This window comes from Saccostrea cucullata, unplaced genomic scaffold (assembly GCF_032062105.1).
Source record: "Saccostrea cucullata isolate Sc308-1 unplaced genomic scaffold, CSIRO_AGI_Scuc_v1 ctg266, whole genome shotgun sequence".
Lineage (NCBI taxonomy): Eukaryota > Metazoa > Mollusca > Bivalvia > Ostreida > Ostreidae > Saccostrea > Saccostrea cuccullata.
In genome coordinates, this window is record NW_026935351.1 from 556,127 (window position 1) to 582,792 (window position 26,666).

General features: G+C 31.2%; 3 long non-coding RNA genes and 1 pseudogene across 3 annotated transcripts; all 4 read right to left on the reverse strand.

Moving 5' to 3' along the window:
* Positions 1 to 4,555: 4,555 nt before the first annotated feature.
* Positions 4,556 to 7,114, reverse strand: LOC134242530 (uncharacterized). Its single transcript, XR_009986876.1, has 3 exons — positions 7,003 to 7,114; positions 5,302 to 5,376; positions 4,556 to 4,615 (listed from the first exon to the last, which is right to left on the reverse strand). It is a non-coding gene; the product is annotated as an uncharacterized LOC134242530 (long non-coding RNA).
* A 1,208-nt stretch (positions 7,115 to 8,322) lies between these two features.
* Positions 8,323 to 14,451, reverse strand: LOC134242529 (uncharacterized). The gene is made up of 3 exons (XR_009986875.1): positions 14,351 to 14,451; positions 14,026 to 14,111; positions 8,323 to 8,776 (listed from the first exon to the last, which is right to left on the reverse strand). It is a non-coding gene; the product is annotated as an uncharacterized LOC134242529 (long non-coding RNA).
* A 3,892-nt stretch (positions 14,452 to 18,343) lies between these two features.
* LOC134242531 (uncharacterized) lies at positions 18,344 to 19,688 on the reverse strand. The gene is made up of 3 exons (XR_009986877.1): positions 19,613 to 19,688; positions 18,588 to 18,697; positions 18,344 to 18,361 (listed from the first exon to the last, which is right to left on the reverse strand). It is a non-coding gene; the product is annotated as an uncharacterized LOC134242531 (long non-coding RNA).
* A 3,017-nt stretch (positions 19,689 to 22,705) lies between these two features.
* Positions 22,706 to 25,560, reverse strand: LOC134242519 (uncharacterized; annotated as a pseudogene).
* Between the last annotated feature and the right edge of the window lie 1,106 nt (positions 25,561 to 26,666).

The following is a 26,666-nucleotide window of genomic DNA, read 5'->3' on the forward strand; positions in this document are numbered from 1 at the left end:
AACTGAAAAACCAAACACCTGTTATAATTTATTGGCTAATATTATGAACTCGCAATTCACTTAAAATTCTTCACTTTTTAAAAAAGAAATATATATAAAAGTACACTCACACACACATGAATATTTTTGTTAATTCTAATTTAGATCCACTCAATATTCACATCATTTCTCTTTCATTACTGGATGTAATCTAAATTGAGGTCCTGGTATATAATGAAAATCTTAAAATCCTCCTCATATATTTCAAACACAAACACACCAAACATTATAGTGATCCAAATATTTTTTGTTAATAAACTTATAAAAATATATACCCCTAGGATTATTACATAGATACAAGTCTCAATTACAACTCAACATATTGACCATCTCTTAAGATAACACAACATCAAGGTGTAAAAATTTATATAAAAACTAATCTGTTCACACTTAATTCATGTACAAGATGAGAAATTTACAGCTTTGTACATTTCAAAGGCCAAGTCAGCCTCAGGCAAGAGTTGTCCACCCTGGCTAAACATACTTTTTTGGGGTAGGTATCTTTGATGTAAATAATACCCATTTGTTAAAAGATATGATCAATCAATAATAATATTAACACCTTTGTTAGCTCACATTCTTAGCTAGGGTCAGTGGTACCTAGGCTTTTGATAAAGGGAATTTCTTCCTGGAGTGTCATTAAAACTTCATTGTTTTGGCATCAAATCTCTGTAAACATGGGTGTTTTTCACTTAGTTTGCCAGATCTTCTTTTGACAAGCTGGTAAATTTTCATCAAAATAAATGAGTTTTGGTAAATTCAACATAAAGAGTGTATGAACTCTAACACAATCTTTAGCCAGATAGGGCATTGCCTGGGAATCTGCAAATCAAAACAAGACTTCTGCAAACAAATCAGTGAAGTTTTATTTCCAATTAAAATGGTCATACTATTAAAAAGAATACCAAAATTTTGACTAAGAAGAATTTTTCATTTTCTTGCCTCAGTGTACATCACTTCAGTTGTGTACTCAAACCTATAGCCCCTAAGATGTAAACTTGTTCATGAACAATAAGTAATATTTTTTCTCCTCTAAGGCCCAAATGGCATTTGTGAAGGACATTTATACAATAGTTACAGTAACAGCCCCCCTTCCTTCCCATTCTATGAGCCATCTCTTCCCACAGTGGACCTTTATCTCACTGAGTGCCCTGTCACAATGGACCATCTTTTGCCTGGCTCTGGACTTCACTTTCTGATGGCCAACTTGCCAATTAGTGAAGTATCTGTTTCAGTGTCCAACTGTGCTCTCCAAACTCTTGAAAAGACTGTAAGGACTAGCCCGCGGTCTAACGAGTGTTTGTTACAGATATTAGAAGTTCAGCTCTAGCTGTGGGGAGGACTGGGTATCAGGTAAAACAGCTTAATCAGACAAATATCTGTTTACTGTTGATACCCCTGCCACCTTAAGATTGTCAATACAAACAAAAAAGATAGCAGCAACCGGCCAAGATGACAGAAGTTTACTTGAAGCAGACATTTACTCCTGTACAAATGTTACAACTTACGGATTCAATACAAATATATAAATCACTTTTATTGGTATACCAGACCATTTATCAATATAAGAATTCATATATATTATACAATAATTTCTGTTCTTACATGTTTCTAAATTTTCATTTTATACTTAACTTCAATACTTAAAACATACCATATCCATTTTTGATTATGAAAAAGTTAAGGCACTTTAAAAATGCCCTCAGGGAAGCTTAAAGGGAAAAACCTATAAGCCAATGCAAATCCATCATCCAAAAATAATCAGCAAAGCAAATTAAGTCCTCCAATCTTTAATTTCAACATTTGTTACAGTCGCCAAATGTTAATAACTTTGGTGCTTATATGCAAATCATACAATACCACACAGACGAGCCATTTATTGGGGAAGGGGGGCACTCGAGCTGAAGAATCCCCTACAAAGTGTCCCCACAATGTAGAACTGAACACAGCTTATAGACAGAGGAAGATTAGAGGCAATCAAACCTCCATCTATCATCATGCCTGTGACAAAAACATGTCACCTCGTTAAAATTTTACACCATTTTAAACAATTTGGAAGTTCAGAGGGTCAGATGATAGATGGGGGTCCCTCATCCAGTCCTGCTCTGGGACAAAAAAGATTATCAAACAGTTACCAGGAAACTCTACCCTTTCATCTTCTACTCAGGCCTTTAAATTAGGAAAAATTTCAATTTCAGCTACCTACTGTCTTGACATAGATAGGTATTCAAGGAACTGCTACAGACAACTACTAATTGAGTGAATTGACATGGTTTCAATTCAGCATATACCTAAAGTAAAACCTACTGAAAGAGAATATAATTTAAACTTTAAAAAAAATCATGTTAAAAAGTATCAATTTGATTGATGAAAAATTTGTTTGAAATAATAATTTGTAGTGTTTTAATAATGATTGAAGTTTTAAGCTGAAGAATGCACAGGCCCAGGTATTTCTTGACAATTAAAAATGCATGAACTGCATAGATTTTGTTAATAGTATGTGCATTATTTCTTATCTAATCTATATTTTCAGAAATCAAACATTGCTAGCCAATTGTTTAGCCACTGACAGAGTTATATCTTTGATTTTCTGCAATTTTTATGAGCTGAAGTACTAGTTAATGGTGCACTCATTTTTCCATTATCTGCAGACCTGGAAGTTTACTGTGAATTGTACTGAACACTATGCCAGAAAGCATCAAATTATTGTCAGATTTTACGAAATGCATGATCAAGTTGCCTTTAGCTTACGTTAATTATAACTTTGGTAAATGGCAATTGTTGCTTTGAATCAATTCCTTTTCTTGGATTGATTTTAAAAATGCCAAATCTTTACTGTAAAAAACACACCATGCATGTTTCTAAATCAAATAAGAATTATAAAAAGTCATGACATTTCTTACTACATTGAAACCCACTTGAGATAGTTTACAGAGTGCTGGTGAGGACACTGACTACAAAACAGGCCACCAGTTGGTCAATGTGACACCTGATCAGCCCTCAGCACATCAAATAAACTCCCAGTGTTCATCTATAAAATATGTAGATGATACAAAGTTTTATATCCCAATACACAGACCAGCCTTTCAGGTACAAATTGTCAGAACAATGAGATATTAGCAGATAAGAGTGTTTAGTCATTAAGGATTTGTGTGTATTAATCTCATACAAACCACAGGGTCTGGTTTATAAGAGAGACCGGTGGCTATACAGACCCTGCACACTACAGCTGGTGGACTGAACATGTGACCTTAAGCTTCCTTACAGCACTTCCAGACCCGATTTATGTTTTGTACCGACCTCTCCTTAAAATACATTTGTACAAAACTGATTAAAAATGCTAGCTTGGAAAAAGGGGGGTTCCAGATCATAGAATATTAGGTAAAGACAGTATTGCACACTTATACTGAAAGAAGGTTGAAATTGTAGTACATAGTTTCATAATGACATAAACTCTGATGTTTTATTAACCAATTCAAAACTGCATTTTGGAGTAAATTGAAAGATTTTCTATTTTTCATTGAAAAGCCAAGGAGTGTCTATTAAAGAAATATAAGCCTTTTGACTCTTTGGGAAATAGTACAAAACTTTTTGTTGGAGTAGCATTTAAAAAAGAGATGTTTGTGAAACACTTGTACTCTTTCTGAAAATCAAAACTGATAAAAGATAATTATGTATCATAGTAAAGTCTACTTGTGTACAAAATGTATTTCAAAAATCAGACTAAAACTATAGAAGAAGTAGAGTTTAAAAAAATTAATTATTTCACAGAAATTTCCATTTTTAGTATTCTTGGGAAAACCTTTTGTTTTAAAAACCATTTCAAAATTGATATATATATATGGATATTTAATCGCTATATCCATAATTCGTTATATCCGTATAACGAATTCGTACAAACATTTATAGCGAGTTCGCAATATGAATGTTTTCCTTCAAGTATTACTACCAAATATGTTAGGGAAGCAAATATTATAAAACATACCTTCGATAACTAAGGTTTTATTATGAATTGAATTTTATATACAAATGCTACAAGAAAATAAAGTCAGTTCAATTTAGCAAACTTTAAGATCTTTGAAAGTTCGTTATTAAAGATGTAAATTTCATTATATTTAACCTCATCGGGACTCAAAATGAGTTCGCTATATCCATAAATTCGTTATAAATTATAAGCGTAAAATTTTAGAGTTGGACAGAAAAACTATATCTGTGAATTCGCTATATCCGTGTTCGTACTAAACGAGTTTTACTGTATATGGATATATGTACCGTGTATATCTCTAATGGTATATAATCCAATTGTGAACAAGTCTTTCTCAAAATCAGTCCAAAACCGAAGGAGTAGCCTTTTTGAAAATTTGCTAATTAATGGACAGACAGAAACCTTATAAAGGTACAAGGTCTTCTGGTCTCTGACCAGAAAAGCTGAAAACCTATTTCCTTCCAGGTGTAAAATTATTAGTTTTTTTTTTTTCAAATACACACAAAAAAAAAATCCCAGTGAAAACTTTACCTCCTGCTCTGTTTGATGTCCATATCACTGCCTGTAGCAGCTGCTCCTTTATTGTTTCCTCTGCAAAACAAGATTCAGGTTTATCTGGAGTGCAGTAGAAATGTAGGACAATAACTGTCTTGAATGACAGACAACATTGATAACTTATCAACTCCTTAAAGATATTCACAGATAAACAATAGTCAATTTCTCATTTTATGCATTACATGTTGATATTAGAGACTCTTAATCCTAAAATTGTGACAACATGTTGCATGAACAAGCTGTTGAAACTCAGTTAAAATTTCTTATGTTAAAACAGTTCCTTACTCTGTATTTAATACTGTACTTTTAGATTTTTAAAAAATCAAATAGGGAAAAAATAATTGAAGATATCTTCTTCTGCTAAGTCAGTGAAATCAAATTGACTTACGCAGTGAAACATGGAATAATTTAAGTACGGTACAAAACAATATACTCTATGCGAAACAAGACAGAGCAACAGCCAAGAATTTCCAATTTATTTGGAGGTGTGAAAATGAGTAATATATCCACACTTAATCATTGTATGAACATGATACCTTTACATCAATACATTAAATTTTTGAGTAAGAAGACTGTCAAATGTATGATATTAATATGAGTTACATGTCCCTCTTAGAGTAGAAACTTTGTTCTTTAAAGCTCCCCTGTGTAGAAGGTGTTGTATTGTAACTGTAGTGACACTTTATCAAGAGTAAATCTGATACGGTGTCAAGAAATCCTACCCTGGGTTTCATTTCATCCAGAATTTTTCACTCCTGTGTAATAACTGTACATTTGTCCCTCTCCTCATTCCATATCTACAGGCAGGAGATGAAAACATAGTATCCATTCTAAACAACAGAAAAAAAGATGGAAAGAATAATTCAAAAAACAGACAACTAAACATTTACTGTACCAGGGGTATATACTCAAGTATTGTTTGATATTTTGTTTTAGGTAGAATGATTTGATTCATACAATAACTGTAACCAAGCAATTAATAACTGTCCAATTATTTCTAGTTTTCTGTTCAACAAATTCTGCATTGCAACTTTTTTTTGATAGATACTGTTACATTTTGAAATACCACTGGAGAAAAAAAGGACAAGTGGCCCTAATGGTCCAAAATGCTCACCTGAGTCAATCTGGCCTTACTGTTCTGAATAAGATTATTTTCCCAATATACATGTATTTCTTTGCATTTATAGGATTACTTTTTGTTGCTCGACCCTTTGAAAAAAACTTGAATATTCACTTTCATAGACTGCTTTTTCATTAGTTGCAGCTTTTTTGGCACAATGGTTCTTGAGAAGAAGATTTTATAGAGTTTTTCTTTGAATATTTCAATGTAAATATTTGATCTACTATTGTATCTCCACCCTATCCCCTGGGACAAAGATCTAAACAATTTACAATCCACACAACCTCAACTTGCAGCTCAGGTGAGCTAAAAACCAGCCTCAGTGAAAACATATCAGGACTTATCTACCAAGTGGAACTTAAATGTATGTTGGTGTCCTGTCTAGAAAGGATATGACTTAAAAAGTAAAAACCAGACTTTAAAAACACTATCAAGAAAATCTCCTCCAGATTTAGTATCATGTTTTATCTGATCTCAAAATCAGACAAAAAAGGAAAATATGGTCTGTGCATTTCAGTACAATTTTCTGTGCATCAGTGGAAAGGGAACATTGGGTGCCTCTTATTAAAGTATAATTATCAAAATTTCATCAAAAACTTTAGCTGAAATCCCATATTATTTAGATTAGGGAACAAGAAAAAGTAGAATTTAAATCCATTTTTATAATAAAAAAATATCTCTGGTGCCTTGATGCTACATTTGATAACTAAAACTGGCAACAAAAAATGTCTGTAGAGAAATGAGCTAGCAGATTGGATATATATTTGGACCACAGACCAATGGATTGTGAGACATTCTATAACATTCTGGGGTCAACAGGTCACTCTGAATAATAGCTCGGCAGGATCAAATGACTAAACATTTACCTTTAGTAGGCCTGTGTATACAAAAAAACTGCCATTTAGAAAAACAATTTAGGATGTAATTAAAGATGAATCAAAAGAGATAAGCTATTCTAAGACTAAACTGATATCAAATACAATTAAAACCTTAACTTTTTTAAATTGAAGATTGCCTAAAATCAGTAGGTGTTAAATTCAGATTGATAGACTGAAAAATCACACACAGTTGTTGATGCCCATCAAATCAAAAAATAATTCAATGTTCATAATAACCCCACGTCGACCTTATTTGGCTGGGATGATGGCAAATAGGCAAGAGCCCTAGAAGTCATTATATGTGGGGACCCAGGTATGAAAATTTAACAGTATCAATCAAAACGTATTTATCACCTTCATTTGAAAATCATCACAGGAAAATCTGATATTAAGTAGAATTAAAGCTTCAATAAGATTGGGTAAACCTGATAGTTAGAGGGAGCTCTTTGGCAGAGAGAGGAAAGAATAACCCACTCATCACTGGGTGACAAGCCTCTGTTACTCCTGACTGGTTCTTTATAAAGTTGGGTTTATATGCTACAATGAAACAAATATTTTATGCATTAGCACATTGTTTTTAAAAGCTTTAAAAAAATGTGAAAAGTGTTTAAACACAAAACTTCTGTATAAATTGAAAGCTGTGAACATTCATATTTTTGCACTAATTTGACTTTTGTAACTTGTACTTGATATCAGCCTACTAAAATGTTGATAAAATAATAATTTTAAAATTATATAGTAGCTATCAGAATGTTTACAAAAGATAACTTTTTTTCTTTTCAAACATTTTTAGTTTCGATAAAAATTAAAGAACAATAATTAAACCGTATCATATTTAGTTATGGACAGAAAAAATTGATGGAGAGAAAAACATAAATGACAATCTTTTAAATGAAGATATAAAGTCAGTGACATCTTCCAAAAATAACAAATACTATTTTTCAATATCAATCAACTCTGTATGTCCTTGTTTACTTAACACTGACTTTAATAAGCTGCTTTTTCATTCAAACACAGAAATAATGCAAACATATCAATTTTCCCCAATCATTCTATAGTTCCTCTACCCAGGAAGCCTCCATTCAGCTTACTGGGTGTCCCCTTGTACCTGTATTCTAAGTTTTCCAACAACAAGCAGCATTTTCCTTTCAGTGTCAAAAGTTACAATGTACGAGTGCTAAAGCCGGAGGCCTATGTATGGTGAGACTGACACTGAAGGCGACAGAAAACTGCACAGTCTATCCCCACCATTATCATTAATGTATGTAATGACACAGCTTAAGCAAACAAGTAGAAAGGTACAAAATCTGACTGCGAATCCTGACATAGATTTAATTAACCTGTCTTTGTTGCCTTTGCCATTTGTTAGCCCCCTTTTGTCGGTTTATAAACAGTTAGCAATTCACATTTGCTTCCTTAAAATGGACTTGAATTATTACAAATATTAAAAATATTTTACAGAATTTTTTTTCTTCAATATATTAGTTTCATCCAATTATGATAATAATTAAATCAAGATGAAATGCAAATTTTTATACAGCAGATACTATAAAGTAAATGAAGAATTACTGTTACTATATTTAGGTTTGAAAGAGTATAGGAAAAAACTATTGTGTCAGAGCAGAGAAGGGGTTTTTCTTTTTTCTGTTTGCTGAAACATTTTCATTTAAATATACAGTATTTGCGATGGTAGCAGTCTTCCTACATGCAAGACAACTACATGCAAGACAAACAACCAAGAATCCCTTTATATCAAAATATCCCTTACCAAAAGTAAATCTACATACTTTTTGTTTGTTAGAAAATAGATCTCATCACCTTACAAAGTCATTACAAAAGATTTACCCCATTAACCCTCCTACCAACAAAAAATCGACACCAAAATAAAATAATCTATTTTGCAGTAGCATTCATGGAGCTGTTTCTCTCTGAAGGATTAGCAGGTGATCCATTTCTTGCCATTAAAATCTGAGCTGTGTTGTCTGCTATCTGCAGCATTGTCCGAGCTGACAGCCCACCATTACCATGTCAGCAGAGATGCAACTTTAATTGCAGGTTTGGGGAGGGGATGGTTGCTAAGGGTGTCATCACCAAATCCAGTGAAGTCACCCGACCGTGAACATCCGTCACCCATCTGTCCAAGTATATAGCCTGATACTGATGGAGGTTTCAGTGACCATGACAAGAAGTGAAAAACATCTGGAAAATTAAACCAAAAAAACCCAAATGACTAAAGTTAAAGATGCACATTCATTCTGAATGAAAAAAAAATGGAATTTACTATTCACTTGCAATTTGTGTTCAAATTATCATTTAGGATCAATAACTAACATCTTTTAAACATGCGGTCCTTTGGCCACAGCTCTAACCTTTGCTCATCTTTGTTCTGTTTTTTTGTTTTTAACATCATTAAGTTTTTCTTTGTATTTTCATGAAAAATTTTGACCCAATATTGTGGCCCCATCTAATTCCTTAATTAAGAGATTAAGGCTTTCCATTTCAACTAACTTAAATTCTCTTCACCCAAAGATTCTTTGCATTTTTTTTGATGAAACTGAAAATGATCCAGTAATCAAAAATGCTCTTTGGAGCCTTTGGCTCAGGTGAGCAAAAAAAAAAATAAATGTTTGAAGCAAAAGAAATATAGGTCATGTGTAGATGGCAGAAACTTGTTTGAAGTTAAATCAAGTATATGATGAATACATGATCAAAAGGGATGGATGCACAGAAACATAAACAATGAGATATATGTGAACATGACAAAGGAATTTTTACAATGCATTTTCTTCCAAATACCATAAAGTCTTCAAAGATTTAAAATTTTATGTTGCAAAAACTCTGTTTTATCCCAAGTAACATCATCATTTCAATTTATTTTTACGACGACTGAACAAAGCACGTCGTATAACAGGAGGCGACATGCACTTATCCTTTTAGCCCTTTGATTTCCAAATCTTTTGTGAATTTACATAAATACATTATTTTTGCTCATTTCTGAGCTTAACCAAATTCCAATAGTATGTGTGCGTGTGTTTTGTTTTTTTTTTAAGTTCCCAAACATCAATTTGATTGTATGAAAGTCAGCCAATATGCAAATAAATATGAATCATTCTTTATATTTTATTTTACCTTTAATTTTTATTACTGTTGTCATCATTGCAAGTACTTTTGTTTGCGGTTAGAGACAATGGACCCCCAGTGATGTATTTTTAAATCATAGTACATGTACATTGTACATATACTAAAAAATTAAGAAATCCAAAATATGTTCTGTATCATTTTAAGTTTGTTTTAAAAGCTTGTAATCCTAATTTTTCTTTTCCCTGTAGTGTCTCTGTCTTACTCATTCTGTAGCATTCTTACTTTTTACTTTGAGAAATTCAATGAAATAAATATCAAGTGCAACCTAAAAATTTCCTTTCGTATGGTTAGAATTGGGTTAATTAAGATTTAATTTTATATCTTCATGCTCCGTACATTCTAGGAATATTTGAAGAAAACTCTCTAAAAATTATTGTAATTTGATCTAAATAAAGTACTGAAATTCATTGATGGGATGTACAAGTACCAGATTGTTTACATTTTCTAGTTTCCGTGGTTGGTCTAGTTTACAATTTCTCAGCTATCAATAATTTACATCTATCAGGATATATAAAATTTTCATTTGAATAAGCAAAGCAATCTGTTAAGCTATATCATTCATACTGAACATGCTCATTTCCTCCCAGATACATTTATTACATATACTGTTACAAATTTGTACCAAAAAAATCAAATGTTTAGATAAGTATATTTAGGTAGTTGAAAAACAACTGTGAAATGAACATTGATATTAACATCCTGTTTGTTAATCTGTCTCAAGTAAATCGAATTCATAATCAAGTTTTATGAAATGCAAAATACTAGAATTTTTATCTTCATGCACCTATCTGAATGAATGCAAAGCCAAACTATATCTATATACATGTGTGCCTAGTTTTAAAGAATATTGACGTATAGATTAAAGTTCACATCAATTAACAAAACACATAGGTCAGAGGGTAGACATATTGAATGGTGGTCAGCTGTATTCAAATCTAAAATTCAGGTATTTCCCATTAGCCTGTAGGTGTTGAAAACTTTGGGATAGCTAAGTGGAAGAGGGGGCTCTTAATTTCCCAGGGGAGTTGTAGTTCTCAATATTACAGCAACACATTTAGCAATCTTACAAAAACTCATTACACAGTAAATCCTATGAAATTTGAAACTAAACTCTTATAATTTCATCCGATACAATTCAATGAAATGTTCTCGTTTTAATTTTCCTCATCTCAAAAGGAACTGTAAGAGGATTAAACCTTTTAAGGCTTTTTTTCTGCAGGCATACATGTAAAATTGCCTTGGATAGCTGTTTATAAACTAGAAGCCAGTAATTTGTGTGGCTCTCATCTCTAGACAAACTCATAATCGCAGCAGGGGGACAATTTCAGAGGACGAAACTCTACCCTTTTATGTTTAAAGGCACAGACTTGTAAAGATGTTCATCTTCATAAAAGTATAGGTTCCCAATGATTTCTGGCCAATTTTTTGCATTTTTAGATTGAGGTCTACAATTAAAAAAGAAAAGACCCAATGAAGTGCAAACCTGAGCAAGGGTGCTTTAACATCTCAAAATCACACGAGGAACCCTTAAAGCCAGAAAACATCACAGGACTCTTGTAGGCCAACAATTTCTATTACTATCTCCAGGCCATATAAATCAAATTACCTACTATTTATTTCATCTGATATACAGCACTTCATCTTTGACAAACAATTATTGTAAGAAGAGTGAAATTGTAGTCAAATATTTAAAATGCTCTGATCCTATCTAAAAAGAGAAGGGATGAAATTTGAATCCTGGTTGTAAGGGAGTCTAAACACTACCAATCTACACTTAGTTGAACAATGGAGACATTGAAAATCGGACTCCAAAATGTACTTCTCCTTGGTGTCACTAGCTATCATTATATATCTCAACAATGACGGATTATAGCTCCCTGCCTCATAACAATAGAAAACCTAATCTCCACACAGATACAAGTGATGATATTTCTAAAATGTATAAAAATTCTTTTTACTCCTTATATCTTCAAAATTACAGATGGTGCATTCATATGAAAATACTATATAGAGGAAATTTTATACATAGTGATACAAAAAAAGGCACTATATGTAGCAATATGATTTACTGCTCCCAAATCCCTGCAGCAATTTTAACTATTGAAATCTTTTGTAATATTGTTTTGTATGCTTTGGAGATAAATTATAATTCAAAATAAAAATCTTTTTAATCATAATTTTGTAAAATCAAATTTAGAGAATGCATCTTTAGTTCCTCTATTTGAAATGTCAAAAGTGCAATAAAAGTTGGAGCTCCAAGACAAAACTCCTTGGAGAAATTCAAGCTAAGAGATTTTCTTTTCCAAGATTCTCTGTAGCGAAACTCTGTACAAATTTGACTAAGTCTGTGCTCTCTTGAGACAGGGAATTAAGAAGAAGTGGACTTAAAATACAGAACAGCAAACAGCCTTGTCACCAGCGAAGCGCCATGGATCTGACTAATGCCGACAGAATTAGAAAGAAACATTCACCTCCGCTGGTATCTGACTACTGAAACAGCTTAAGTAATCGGTAAAATAAACAAACACGATATTCTTCAAACTTGAGAATTGCAACTCATCCTTTTGGATGACAATCAATTAGACAGGGATTTAAATTTTTTCACACATGGGTTCCCAATGTTACGAGAAATCTAACCGCTACCTGGCGTAAGGGTATAATCTACACTCAAAATTTCCAATTGCTAGCTACTATCAAATTGAAATCAAAAGTAGAATATTAACTACTGAACAGATATTTTTTGTTATTTCCTGTTCAATCACATTTGCATACTTTAACTTTGTTTTTTGATTTTTAATTTACTTTTTTTTTTAATTTCAAAATAAACCCTTTAAAAAAATGCACCACTTTATATTTAACAAGTTAGTACAAATAATTTGTCAGAAATGCCCTTTTTTTTGTTCTTAAAAAGAAGAGAATATTTCCTTATTTAAAATCTGGGCTGATGAAGTGATTGAGGCAATGCTTATCCGATACATACTGAAAACATTTATTAAAAATACACAATTCACAACAAGTAATATTTCTGTATCTCTAAAGTATTAAAAAAAATATAGATACTCTGTCAAGTATATGACTGCATGTGTCTTCTTATAATGCCCTTATGGTTTCTTGAAACTTTAAAAAAATAGGGATAGTTGTAAGCAGATATCTTTCCTTTTCTCTACATATATTACTGATATTTTGATTCATATTTTGCAAAGCTTGTGAATAAAGTCGAAAAAATATATTATATATTTAAGAAATTCTTTTCATACTTATGTCTATGCATGATCATCTCCTCTCATACAGCCACTAAAATACAAAACTGTACATACAGTACATGTAGATACAGCTGTAGTTGCTTTGAAAAAAAAAAAAATTGGACAAAGGGAAATAACTCTCACAAAGACCGCCCTCTTTCATTCTACTATATTTCAAAATTTACTTACAAGGCTCTGTGAATTTGTACCCAATTCTTTATAAACTAACCAATACTTTATCATAAAGTTTATATATTGGTAACACACAAGAATTACTTGTATATATATTTTAACCTGATCCCTGGGGCAGGGCAAGAATGTAAAGAGGGTCACCTAGAAAAATTGTTTTATTTCCAACAAAAACAAATTTCTGATATACACTATATAGAGGATATTCAATATTTTGTATAAATTCCATATTCAACTACACTGGACCTTCAGATAAGCCGAAGCCAGATATCCGGATGCTTCAGTATCCGGACGATTTTTCATCTGAACAAATTTTTTTAACGTTATTTTGTCTTGTTTTACTGGTAATTCAGATATCCGAACGCTTCACATATCCAGACAAGTTGACTAGGAACCAAAGCGTCTGGATAAATGAGGCTCCACTATACAAAATATTGAATTTTCTGTTTATTTCATTTTCTTTGATTTTCTCTTTGCCTCCATCTTTTTGTAATGCAGTCTTAGGCTACATGACATCATAATTGAGCGGCTGAGACATCATAGCTAAGTGATAAACATTGTAAACATGAATTTCAGCAACATATTTGGGGAACTTTCGCAGTCTTTAGCACTGCCAGAATGGTTTATTAACTAGTCATCTATCTTATAACAGGTTAAGAAATATTTTTTACTGCACTCTTCGTTATGGGAATTAAGGGAAATCTCGAGTTTTTCTGTACTTCTGATATTTGTCACACTGTGAAAATATATCATTTTGATATCCTTTCACACTGTGACAGAATATCAATTTTATTCAATGAATAAATTTCACTGCTGAAAATGTAATAAAAGAAATTTCAAAACTTAATTTATAGATTGTATGCACATTGCACTCACTGTGTGATTTGAAAACATTGTACAAGACTGTACCCATTTCCGTCCTCTTGAGAGTACACTTTCCATTTTAGCCAGACTTGTAGAATCTAAAAAAGGAGAAACCAGTAAAAAAAAAACAATGAAATGAAAGTTCTATTTTCATACTGTCTTTGCATGAATACAAAGGATACTTATTTTAAATGATTTGTGGTATTTTGGGGGTACTTTCAAGATTTATTTGAGAGTTTCAGTCTCATAAAAATTTCTTTACCAGGATACATAAAAATCCAGTCAAATGTGTGACAGTTTAATGGGTCATTTTATGAAAACCAAGCTTCTGCCCTACCTCCTTACCCAAAGCCTAGTCTTCTCAGACCAGTGATGATTTGATGGGCCTGACTCACCCCCACACCTGACAGTCAACCAAAAAATCTCCTCCTCCACTATTTTTGCATTACATCTCCAGTTAGTCAATGAAGTCAGGGCACCTGTTATTGGAAGGAATCTTCTTCTGTAGGACTGGCAAATCCTTAACTAGCTTCCTACATGTAATTGTGACATAGTCAACATTTTCTAAAATAAAAGTAGATATACTTGAAAATGAATACATTTTATTAATTAACTTTGCATCCAACAATCAAAGGCAAATGAAATTACCCTTATAGTCTTTTTCACATCAGAATTCTGTGGAGTTTTTAATGTTTGAAGAGGACCTATATTAACGGATTTCGTGGGTCATCCCTGCCCATGATTTTACATCCTCATATTTATTTTGTTAACATAATTAGGGATGTGCGATTTTATCGGTATACCGGTATATCGCGATTTTTTGTTCCATGATACGTATCGTGATACGGAGACCTAAATACCGGTCTTTAAGCACATATTATAAAGTCCAGAAATTATTCATTTATTTGTTCAATCTTTCAAATTACAATTACAGAAAGTATAAAAAATGTTGTAAAAAGTGAAAAGAACGGCACCTTACCGTCCAAACATAATTATTTTATATAAATAAATATTTCAAGAAAGTAAGATTTTGTTTTCCTAACATTTTTTTCAGAAAAATGATGACTTTTCACATAAAATCATTGTAAAAACTGCTTTTAAAAATATCATATTATCGTGATATTGTGGGATAAAAATTGTGATATATCGCGATACGAAATTTTTGGCGATACCCATCCTTAAACATAATAATTTTGCTAAATCTCTGAAAAATGAGTAAGTTTAAAGAAGAAATTGTGTTCGCACAAACAAGTAATTTTTTTGCTTATTTACAAAAATTAAGTCCCTTCAATTACCGGTAAAGTTATTCCATAGTAATCAATACCTGTTGCTCAATTTCTTGTTGCACGTCCTTGGAGTGGTGTTCACCCTCAGTCTGTAAAAATCACAATGACCTAAAGATGACAAAATATAATCTATATTTACCATAGCCACACATTTTCATGTAAAAATATTATGCCTCCAAAAAATGTGAAGTATATCAGAATATAGTATTCCCATGGTTGCAGGGGACATTCCTCCATTGCTCAAATTTTTATTGGTACTTCATGGATTTCTGTATCCTTTAGGGGCATTACCATGTGTCAACTCCATGTTTTCTGCCTCCTTCTTTTTCTTGTAAGCTGGCTTCTGTAAAAAGAAACCAAATATTTATATAAAACTGTGTCCTCAAACACCAACACATAAAACATTAGGTATTTTTGTTATATCTTTGAAGGTAAGTATGCAAGCTACGGAAAACCACCAATTATTATGCACAGGATGCATTTGCCTTTCAAAATTATTGGCCATTTTTGAAATGTGATTTTACTATAAGCTTGAAATCTGCTGCAGTCTCAAACTCTCAATACAGTAAGTTAACTCAAGAAATTGGTTCAATGCAGAAACTTTCAAAAAGTAGATGTATCAGTATATGACTTGTATACCCCAAACTCAAAATTCTCATTGAAGTAGTAAATTACACGAAGGTCCATTCAAGGAACAAGAATTTGTTATATCACTGAATTCCTTTCCTTGACATCATTACTCAATCAACAAGAGATGTTTGTAAAACATTTACGCCCCCAACCACCCCTCCTCTTGAACTTCCCCCAAGTAAATGGAATTTTTATAAGTCCAATGGCATAACTCTGTCAAAAATTGCTCAATTGTACCAAAAACAGAACTTAACCTAGATTTCCTTATGATTCATCTATATATTTATCATTTCAGTATTTGTAACCTTCAATGTGAAGAAAATGAGCAGAAACAGCAAGTAATCATGGTAATCGAAGTAATTGAAATTTTTCTAAGTCGAAGGAGCATAATGTCAAAAATGGCTTGATCGTTTCCAAAACAAAACTTGGCCTATATATTCTTATGAAAAATCTACATACCAAATTTTATTTCAGTATGTGTAACCTCTGCGAAGAAAATGAATGGAAACGGCAAGTAACTGAAATTCTTTTTAAGTCCAAGGAGCATAACTCTGTCAAATATGACTTGATCGTTACCAAAACAAAACTTGAACTAGATTTTCTGATGAAAAATCTGCATACCAAATTTCATTTCAGTAAGTGTAACCTCTGTGAAGAAAATGAACAGAAATTGCATGTAACTGTACTTTTTTTAATTGAATTTTTCTAAGTCTAAGGGGCATAATTCTGTCAAATATGACTCATTTGTACCAAAAACAGAGTTTGATATAGATTTTCTTATGATAAATCTGTATACCAAATTTCATGTCAGTATGTTCTAATTCTGTAAAGAAAATGAACGGAAACTGCAAATAATTGAAATTTTTCAAAGACTAAGGGGCATAACTTTGTCGAAAATGGCTAGATTGTACCCAAAACAAAACTTGAAACAGATATTCTTATGTAAAAACTTGTAAACCAAATTTCATTTCAGTATATGCAACCACTGTGATAAAAAATGAACGGAAACTTGGCGAACCAACAGACATACTGACAGCAGCAAAGCAGTATGTCCTCCCATCTTCAATCTGAAGGGGGTTAAAAAATTCTGCCGATACCTTAAAATGCTAGTTCATTAAATAGATTGATGCATTATCCCTTTCATGCCTAGGACTGTCATAGTTCCCAAAAATTATACAAACAGTTGACCTAGTTGTTCCATTCAGTTTCATTTCCATTTTTCCAGACTTCAGTTCAAGTCTGGTTTGTGTTGTAGAATCCATTTAAACAAAAACGACATCAAGGTCGAAAGAATGATTGACTGTCTTAAATATGAATATGAACAATCTACCTTAAGCCCAATGTTGAAAACTGTCTTTTCTTAGTTCTCTAAAGTTTCCTCTGTTCAGAACTATTTCACAGCTATTTTACTAGTGAACTTTGATATTTTTAGCACCAAAGACTGCCTTTAACATTGTTCAAGTACTAAAATTTTTAAAGAATTTTTACCAACAGGGACAATACACACATCACTAGTTTACGAATATCAAAAGTCAAGATAAAAACAATTTCTTTGAGTATATACATTTTAATCATAGAGTTAAATTTTATTGTTTCAAAAGTAAAACATATCATTTAAATCTATGGTTTAAGAGTATTCATTTATTAGTAGTAGCGTTGGGTGCCGTATAGCGACTGAAAAATTGTATTGTGATATATCGCAATATTAAATTTTGTATTGCAATATATCACAATAAATCAATCAATATAAAATTCTTATTCACTTAATAACTTTTGCTTTAAATTCCCCCATGTTAAATGAAAACACAAATGCAATTATCAGGTATTCTCAAGTTGATATTGACAATGCCTGATTGAGTTGGGTCGACATAGGAGATCTGAGGCCTGTTCAACAGCTGTGCTCAACAAAATTCCTTTAACCTCCAACAGAAATGTTCGAGCGCCCTCGCTCTGTTGAACAGGTCTAGAATTTAGAAAGGAAGAGTTATTTCCCGTTGGCTGCCATATTGGTGGTCCAACGAGCGAATTTTACTCTTTGAGTTTGAGCAGAGACATATAAAACCACTGGTTTTATATGTCTCTGTCAGAACATGGTAACTAAGTACATGACGAGATGGGACGGTGAGTATCCGATGATGCCAATATACATCAGTACATATGACGACCAACGGGAAATGCATTACTCTTGCTAACATCGTTTCTCAGTGTTTCTATCGAATGAAAACATACGCTATTTTCAGTGTGAGTGAGTCTGAATTTAAAAAAATACATCTACGTAGCTGCAGGTTTTTAAATCACTTATTTCTGTTATGCCATTAACATACCGTACCACAGGGTCCTATACATGCTATAATACCAAACATGTATCACTCAAACACCCGATCACTCTCCACTGAACAGCAGAATCTCTCATCCCATCGTAGCTATTCCACCTAAAAATTAAATAGAAAACATTGGTAATATAATGATCATCAATAGGTCCTAAAGTGCAGAACTTAGTTATAAATAGAAAGAATTTCATTGGTTGTCCTTCCCATTGTTATTGAAATTACTTCTAATAACCTCTACCTCAAGTGGAAGTTGGCTCCAAAGGGCAGTAACTCAATCTCATTATTGAAGGAGTAATTCTTATAATGAAAGATAACTCTTACTTCATACCTTCTATAGTCTTTTTCTCAAAATGTAGTAAATAATCTTCAGCTCTGATCTCTCTCTCTTAACTGAAACTCACAGTCATTCATCCAGTCTTTATCATCCCAGTACACAACCTAAAATATCGTTTGTTTAGAGATTATAAACCTGTTTTTATCAGCTCCTTAGTTTATTAAACAATTATACAATGTAAAATATAATTCATAGATGTTCTTATTTATAGCCATAAATAAGTAATTAAATATATATAAAATTTAGAAGTATGGCTGATACAGTTATAAATATTTTAAGTTTAATAGATATTACATATATTTCAAATGAACATTTAGGCAATACACCTTACACCAAAAACATTAACATAAACAATGTATGAACATTTTTAAACATGCACAAGACATAAACATACTTCCATTAATAATTACAATAGACAGTTATAAATGCATCATATGAAGAAGAAAACAGATCGACTGATGTATGTTCAAATTGTTGAAATAGTAAATTGAAAGAAAATGAAATATTGTGACTTTTTACTACTTGAAAGAATTCAATAATATCCATTTTTACGATTCTAATGAATTATTTTACATTCAACCTTTTCAGTCGTTGAAATTTTTTGACTTATTTCCACAATTCCTCGTATTTTTGATAATGAAAGCAAAGACTTTACTTTAATAAATGAGTAATATGCTTCTCTTGTTAGACAATTATGGATATTTTTTTCTTAAATTCTGAATTGACTTATAAAAGTTCCCTTTTTTAAGTCATCTATGTACGTATATATACTTCAGTCTTCTATGTTTTTTGTGTGTTATATTGTGCATTTTTACCATAAATGCTGTGCAAAATGAAACACAAACAAAACAAAAATGAAGACTGACACACAAAAAAAACAAAGACAATAAAATAAATATAAAAGATGAAGTAAATGAACTAAAAATAAAAGACAAAGACAGTGAACAGAAGAAAATTTTAAAAAAATGAAATAAAAATATGATATGTATTTATAATATAAAACGACTGAGTGTGACTACCTTGACCTCTTGTCCTGCACAAATATTGGAAAGCAAGATGGCAGATGAAGTCACAGAAGGATAGGGTGTTTAAAAACCTCCGTAACAGTATTAAGTAGAAACTTGAGCAAAAAAATATATGTTTATGGAAATATTTTGAAAAGTTTATTCTGGAAAAACCCAAATTGACTTAATTAATCTACACTAAGATGGTCAAATATATAATATAAATTGCCATGTAAAGGCCGGATTAAAAAAAAATATATATATATATATATATATAAATACATATAAATTTTAATAAGTTCATAAATAGTATATATTCAGAAAAATTGCCCCCCCCCCCCCCCAAAAAAAATTTTGTCTTGATCAAGTATGAAGTCAATTAGTATATTGATGATTTCATGGATTTGAATACAAAATTTGTATAAATCCCCTTATCAGAGGTGAACATTGCAAACTTATTCCTGTGGTGAAACAGCTGATAATGACATATTTCAGATAAAATTATAAAGTACTTAAAATTAATTCAATTGGGAGCAGAACTAGCTTAACTAAATATCAAAGGAGAAGAACTGGTACAATAAATCTTATAACAGCTAGTGCAAAGATTTCAGTATAGTGTGGAAAAACCCACGCTGACTGAATCCTCACTATAAAAGGTGTCCAAAATAAAAATGTTTTGCAAAATTAAAAATGTTTCAAATTTTAGAAAAAAATTTTGAGAAAGTTGTTCAATGTTATGCAAGTCTTCAGGTAATAAGTGGATGTGGACATTCAGATTCAGTATAGTGCGGAAAAACCCGCGCTGACTGATTCTGCCTTAAACTTTACATAAGCTGCAGTTCAAATACAAAATTATTGCATGGGTATATAAAAATTTACATAAAATTTTAATAAGTTTTACAAATTTGAAGGAAATAGTCTGAAAACCCACCATTTTCTGTGTGTAAAAAACATAATGAGAATAAAAAATAATTTTAATATTATATATTATATTTATGAGGCAACTGGCTGATCAGTCAAAGAATGTAAAAATAGAAGGTGTGTTTGTGAAACACCATGCGCCTGGCAGCAACAAAGTTATGGCTAAGATTTAAGTTGACAACAGACAAACAAACAGATAAACAAACAAACAGACAGGACAAAAACAATATACACCATGGATCTATTGATTTTAATGCATAAAAATTAATATGTTTCACGGAAAAGTGCTGAGAAAACCGTTTTTACTTATTATTTGAATTTTGAAATCTATAGCAAATTAAAAATGATGTGAACTGTAGGTGCTTGTCCCTATCAATCATTCTCAAAACAAGTCTTTCCAATAAAATAAAAAAAAAAAATAAATATGGGATCTGCCTTTCGGACCTAGTCTGAACCAATCCGGCTTCCGTGGCGGTACCAGGGACTTAAGTCCCCGCCGGCACAGCTCCAGACTTTAGACCTACTTGGCAGATGGGAATTTTAAATAAATATTGATATTTCTTCTCTATAAAAAAAGGGAAAATGTAATGACTGAGTAACTTTATGTATAAACAAATTTTTTTCCCGATTGTAACAAACACACTAGGTACTGTTCCATCACACATCAAGGACAAACTTCAGGTTAACAAAGTTCTTTACAACAAACACACTAGGTACTTCTCATTTCATATCTACTAATATGCATTGGTATCTAAGGCTGGATTCAAGAAAATCTTATTTCCCTAAAACTGTATTAATATTTTTTTTCTTTTATAAGGTACAAATGTCAACTTGTATAAGACCTTTTCTAAGACTTCCAAAAACATTGAATCTTATAAAGATGAATAAATGAAAACTGTTGCATTAAAAAAATCATTTTCAAGCTTCATTTTAATGCATTTCAAATTAAATATTAATTTTTGAAGTTTTCAGGTTCCTTCAAGAAAGGGTGTATGTTTGGTTAGGCACTTTCAAACACAGGGTGTTCCAATAAATCTGACCTAAATTAAGAAAAATATTAATGCATAAATTAATAAATTATTTTAAAAAGCCATCAGTTTATGTAAAGTAATTACAACTTTTGATAAAATATCTTAAAAAAAAAAAATAATGAAAAAGGGGGGAAAAAAGAAAAGAAAAAATGATTCAATTTTCAATATGGCTATTGTTAGGATAAATGTGCACTATGCCCAATGATGTCATTATTCTTTCTATAAAATAAGAATTATTTGAAACTTATGCCAGCATGTATGTGGTAAGTTATATAACTAAAGGTAGAGTGGAAAAACAATTTCTAATACCTCTGTGTAAAGGACGATGATGCAAAATCAGATGTATTTTGATTTTTTTTTTAAGAATAATGAAAATAAACAAAAACATATCCTTCAACATAGCTTTCATGAAGTAAGTAAAAAAAAAATAATTAAATTATTATCTAATTTAAAGTCTTAAAATAGTAATTAAGATTTTTCAGCAAACAATTTCATTTCAGACATCTCAGTATGACTTCTTTGAAATGTTAGGTACAGATCTGGACTAATGACCTACTTGGCAAATGGTATACATGTAAATAGTTATTTATTACAAAATGAAATGGGAACTCAGATGTAAAATTACTGTTTCATTAAACCCATGCAGCAGTCTCTTTTTGCTTGTTCCGATATTTTTTTGAGCCAACATTTTGATAATAAGGTGTCAGGGTGAATGCCATCTTTATAGAGTTTGAAATTATAGTATCTCTTTACTTTCAATTTTCTACTTTTCCCACAACGATATTTATCAGTAGTACTTAAATCACAAGAAAACTGGGGGGAATATACTTCATTGCTTTTATTTAATTCTCTAATTCTATTATTTAAGGTGTAAATTTGTTGTTCTAATTTGTCATCATCAAATTTAAAAATACTGGGGTTTTTGTGTCCTTTGCTCTTATTCCATTCTTTAACAGAATATATAGGGGTTTCTAAAAAAGTAACTTTACAGCTAGGATATTTCTGAAGAATTCCTTTAATTTCTTTACAGTTCATAATAATGTTATCAATTTCATCATCATTATCGGATGTAAGTGTAATATACTGCTTATTTTTTTAAGTTAAGTTACATGTGCCTAACCAAACATACAACCAGATGTTTCCATAACGTCTAATTTTTTCCATTATGTTACTTTTAAGCCACTCTGTGCTGTCTTCAATCTTTGCACCACTACGTGCCCACCACAGAATTTCTTTTTCTGTACTATTCATAACATGCCTTTTCAGCCAGTTGCCTTTACTATCTGATAGTACAACAGGAACATAGCTTTTCTGACCTGATGGTGGTTGTGTAGGTTTAGAAATAAATTTTCGAAGCTTGTTTTCAGACATAATGAATTTCAAAGAATTATCAATTACTATTTTTGCAAAGAGTAGCAGTGGTCCAGCAATAATGAAGGATGGGTAGTGTCTGTGTCTGTGAAGGTTAAAAATTCACTAAAATGTTGAGTAACAGTGATCCAGTTTGGCAGTATCTAGAATAAAATTAATAGAAGATAAATAAATAAATATCATCTTTTAATATTCAAAAAGAAGAACAAATTATGCTAAAAGGCAAAAATACTGTAAATAATAGTTTTTAAATGGCATACGTATGCAATAAAAATTACCTTTTATAAAGAGATTTCCTTCTTGTATGTCAATATTAATTTCTCTCTCTGTTAACTCAAACTCACAGCCATTCTTCCTTTCTTTATCATCCCAGTACACAACCTAAAATATTTGTTTAGAGAATTATCATCCTGTTCTTATCAGCTCCTTAGTTTCTGAAACAATTATACAATGTTAAATATAATGCACAGATGTTCTTATTAGCCATAAATAAGTGATGAAATAAATATCAAATTTAGAAGTATGGCTAATACAGTTATAAATATTATAAATTAAATATATCTTGCATAAATTTCAAATGAACATTTAGGCAATACACTTTACACCAAAAACATTAATATAAACAATGCATAAACATTTAAAAACATGCACCAAAAATAAACATACTACCATTAATAATTAGACAGTGATGAATGTATTATATGAAGAAGAAAAAAGATGACTGATGTATATTCAAATTGTTGAATAAAATGGTGAAATAGTAAATTTAAAGAAGACAAAATTTTGTCACTTTTAACAACTTGAAAAGAATTCAATATCCATTTTTACAATTCTAATAACTAATTATTTTCTCTTTAACCGCTGAACCAATGGCAACCATTTTTGGCATATAGCATCTGTGGCCCCCCGCCCCCCTGCGGCCTATGGGGTGGAAGAAAAACCATCGGAATTAATGCAATTTTTAAATAATCTTCTTCTTCATGGTTGGACAACAGTCACACTTTTGGCACTAATGTAATAATTACAGAGCCCTTTAGCAAAATTAAGTGCTAAATAGACAGCGATTCTGGAGGAAGGGTGAAGCTTTTGGTAGTCATCATATAATAAAAATGCATTATTTCTTTGAAAATCTTCTTCTTTGCCTATGAGCTGTATTTTACTAATTTACTTTTATAAATCCTTTATATTGTTGAATTGTACTGTTTTATTATTCTCAGGTGATCATTAAGGTCATTTGGCCTCTTGTAAATTGCATTAGAGGATATGGTTTAAAAATTTGTTAAGTGCCATGCAATTCTGTGAAACAGTGTTAAATTATCATTATTAAAGATAAAATACTTATATCTGATATTCAATTACTTTGTAAACTCCTTTATCAAAACTCTTTATTTGGCCCTCCCAATCTCTGTTTTTCCCCACTCTCGACCGTCCATGTATGTACAATTTCTTTTCCTACTAAATCACTTGCTTTGACATTGGACTGTTGTGCATTTTTCCGTAAATTTATTAAATGTAAAAGATTTTCTTGTAACTTGTTCAAGTCAAACTGTTTTCCTTTTGAGGAGAATTGCAGTAATTCTCTATGCTCCTTGTCGATTTTGAAAACTTTTTTGTAAATATTAATTTGTTTTTTTAAAGCCTCCATTTTTTCTTTCTTTGTTCTCATCTTTTCTAACGCCTCCCTTATCTTTTCCTCGCACTCCCATAGTCCTACCCTTCTCATATCCTCAATTGCATTATCCAATTGTTTTGACTGGTTCTCTTTCTTTCTTTGCACTTCCTTTTCTTTCTCCTCTAGAATTTTGGTTTGTTTTATAAAAAGTTCTTCTTGCTTATCCTTGTCTTTTTGCATAAACAGCCTGTTCTCTGTGCGAGCATTATTTATTATTTCTTCTTGCTTACTTAAATCTTTGTCTTTTAACCATTCGTCTGTTTTATTATTTGTATATAAAATGCAACTTTCGATAGTGTTTAAAGATGATGTGGACGATGCTTTTAATTTGAAATCTAATTGGCCCATCAGTCTTTCAATGCAAATGTTATTTGTATCACAGGACTCGCATTCTGGTAAATCAGTGGTAGTTATATTAAAATACTTGCCGCCACTTAAAAATTCACTAAAAAGTTTACTACCTTTGTTTTTTAAAACAGTACAAATACGCTTCATAAAAACACATGTTAGATCGTCATTTAATGAAGTCTTCAGTAAAAATTCAAAAACCTCATCATAAAAATATGGACCATAAAAAAGTGAAACTTCATTATTCAACGCCAACTTTGGATTTTCAATAAACAAATCCAAAACATATAAAAATCTCTGAAATACAGAGCCCATATCTAAAATGTTTCCAACTTCATTTGTTTTTAAAAAATATGGTTCTGTTATAATTTTGCATAAAATGCCAAGTGATCTTAAAAGAGTTAAAAATGTTTTGTTCTGCAAACATGACATAATAAAATTCTGAATAAGAGTGTAAGAAGTTTTCAAAGAATAAAAATATTGTAAAATAAGTTTGTGCATAAAAAAAGTACCTGCAGCATTGTAAAACATTACATTAAAACGATTCCCTCTAAAATTGACAATGGGAATCTCTCCAACACCATGATTTTTCAAATATACTTGAACCTTATGAGGCTCACCTACCCCATCTTTGAAAAATATTTTTGAAAAAGATCTCAAAAGATTCAAAGAAAAGGCTCTTTTGATGAATTGTTAAAACCATCGTCCAGATTTTCGCGCTCTTTTTATCTGAACACCGATCTCGAATCTAAATGATCATTGTACAGGCTTTCTGGTTTTTCAACGGCTTTTGTAAGAGACTGACCATTTTAAAAAAAAATTACAAAAGTTAAATTTAATATATATATTTTTTTATTTTTCGAAATTATCTATATATGGCAAATATCGACACTCCAATGACTACAGTGCCCATGCACCATGTGCACGGGTTTTGGATGGTTGAGTGGGAGGGGATATTGGAACCACAGGCACTTGTATCAGAAATAATTTATTTAACCCATAGTATAATAATAACACAATATTTTATAATATTTGATATGCATATAATCAGATAATATTTTCAAAGCATACGAATTTAATTCCGACACAAAAATTATCCCCCAGTGCATGTAGATTGGACAAGTTTAACTGTAAGCCATAAATAACAAATGTAATTTTCACTTTGATAGAAACATATATTCAGAAAAGAATTTTCAACGAATGAACAAAATGATGATATTTATTGTAGTTTATCAGTTTATATGTTGCTATATTTTCAGTTAACAAGATTCTTGTACAAATTTTAAACGGTGAAAATTTGAAGTAATAATAGTAAATAATTTTTGTAATTATTGATAAAAATGATAAATCATCATTTATTACAACCATATATTCCCTCAAAACGACTTATTTTCAAAGTTTTAATGGAACTATTTTGCGGAGTAAAAATTAAAATCTTAATTTAAAAATCCTTTTAGGTGTAACAAATTAAAATAAATGCTTTCCGATAAGAAATATAATTGAAAACGATTATTAATACACAATTTTTATTAATTTACAATTTTTCCAAGAATCTTGTATATGTGTATTGGAGCGTTGTGGGAACGACAACTCTGGATAGAGAATGGGGAAAAACTTGTAAAGGAAGTAAGAGTTATCTTTCTTTTAATTACACCTAATACATGACTGTTAATTATATGATAATATATTATAAATATAACTTATATATATGTAACAATATACGATG